Here is a 2,448-nt window from a genome sequence, read left to right on the forward strand (position 1 = left end):
TGAAAAATCCGATGAATGCCTCAAATGTTTTCATAATTGTTGAGTTTAAAAGAGTGGATCGTGAAAAAATGGTGGAATGTGGATTTAAGTCCAGCCGAAAATGTCGGAGCTTTCATTCAACAATGCACAGAAGAAATGTTGGAAACTTTGCCTGAATACGAGAAACACAAACGTGAAACCTTGATTCGTGTTCTCACTAATGTGGTCACAGAGACAGCCACAAAAAACAGACATGTTTGTTGCATTGCTGAAATCTTTTGCAAAGTCGATTAAAACTCGTGCATGCAAATAATGGTGGCCCAATCAAGTGATATTGATACTTGGAATTACTTTTTGATTGAATTAAAATCTTATTTTACTTTGTCACGCTCTCGGGAAAAAAGTGTGATTTATTTTGCAACACCCCTTATGTATATATATATTATTTTACAGATATACTTGCTTATTTTAACAAACTTTATTTTGCGATTGTTTAGAAAACTCCCTCGCTTAAATACTTTCCTCTATGAACTCCCGCCCCCCAGTAGCACAGCGATATAACTGTGGACTTATACTGCTAGAAACCAGGTTTCGATACCCGTGGTATGCAGAGCAGAGATAGCCCTTTGTGTAGCTTTGTGCTTATAACAAACAACAACAACCATGAACTCCTAAAGAACAAGTTAATTAAAGATGTAAACTTGAACTAAAACAATGAATAAGAAAAGAAACAAGTTATATGTAATATTAGATAACTAAACTTGAACAGAACAACAGGCGTAGATTTAAGAATGGATATTTAAAGTACAAAATAAGATGCATTTAGTACTAAAGACGTATACTTGAAATAAACAAAACACATATAGCACTAAAGATGTAAATGTGAAAAGAAAAACAAGGTAATTGGAAGCAAGTAATCAAGGTAAGAGTAATATTACAAACATATTCTTGAAGCAAGGAAACACGGTATACGCAGTAACAAAGATACAAATCTGAAGCAAGTAAATAAGGTAGATTTAGTATTAAAGATTTGAACTTGATGAAAAAACATCAACATTGAAGAAAAACAATGTATATCTAGTGTTAATTTTTTTACCCAAGAAATAAACAAGGTAGGTTTGTATTTTAAGCAAATACGAAGTAGAAGTAGTGTGTTAAAGACGTCAACTTGAAGTTAATGGACAAGGTAGGTTTGTGTTTGAAGCAAGCAAGAAGTAGTGTGATAAAGACGTAAACCTGAAGTTAAGAAACAAGGTAGGTTTGTGTTTGAAGCAAGCAAGAAGTAGTGTGATAAAGACGTAAACCTGAAGTTAAGAAACAAGGTAGGTTTTTGTTTGAAGCAAACACGAAGTAGTGTGCTAAAGACGTAAACTTAAATTTAAGAAACAAGATAGGTATAATATTAAAGAGCTATAAGTAAATCAAAGAAACAAAGTAGACATAGTACTAAATATGCATGGATAAAGTAAAACAGAGTAATTGTATATTTGGAATAAAATAATAATTATTATGAACATCTGATCAGAAGTAAACTAACTACATAGATAAGAAGGTTTGTTTGTTTTTTTAATTTCGCGCAAAGCTACACGAGGGCTATCTGCACTAGCCGTCCCTAATTTAGCGATGTAAGATTAGAGGGAAGGCAACTAGTCATCACCACCCACCGCCAATTCTCGGGCTACTCTTTTACCAACGATATATATATATATATATATATGGGATTGGACGTACATTATAACGTCCCCACGGCTGAAAGGGCGAGCATGTTTGGAGGGACGGGGATTCGAACCCACAGATTGCGAGGAGAGCGCCCTAACCACCCGGCCATGAGATCAGAAAGAGAAAGTAGTTTGTAAATCTATGAAGCCATTCCTGTATAGGGAACTATCTAGAAGTGCTTAACGACATGAATCGATACCTAGAGCGAATAAGGTGCTTAAATTATCAGTTGGATACCTTGTTTTTAATAATATTATAAGCTGTAGTCCTAATGATATCACACGGTAGATCAAGAGATTTAGGTTAGCCCTAAATTTGTATACTACCTTAACTAGTCATAATTATCATTAGAAGTATGCATATTAATTAGAAACATAAAATTTACTTTAAGCATTATAACTAATAATGTTAATTAAACGAGAATGAATGTACTTGTAAGTGTTCATTTATTTAAAGCAGTGCAGTTTAAAAAAACTAAATATCATTGAAGTTACAATACAACATCACAAACAAAAGCTCACTAGCTACATATTCGAAAATTATCAGACATTTTGCATAGAAGGATGGTAAACTGCTATTTGTTTACAGTTCGAAGCAGGTTTTGAAATATTTAACTGATGCTGTCTCCTAGTCTCTGGACTTTTCATATCCTTTCTGCTATTTGTTTACAGTTCGAAGCAGGTTTTGAAATATTTAACTGATGCTGTCTCCTAGTCTCTGGACTTTTCATATCCTTTCTGCTATTTGTTT

This window comes from Limulus polyphemus, unplaced genomic scaffold (assembly GCF_000517525.1).
Source record: "Limulus polyphemus unplaced genomic scaffold, Limulus_polyphemus-2.1.2 Scaffold9, whole genome shotgun sequence".
In the NCBI taxonomy this organism is placed as follows: Eukaryota; Metazoa; Arthropoda; class Merostomata; order Xiphosura; family Limulidae; genus Limulus; species Limulus polyphemus.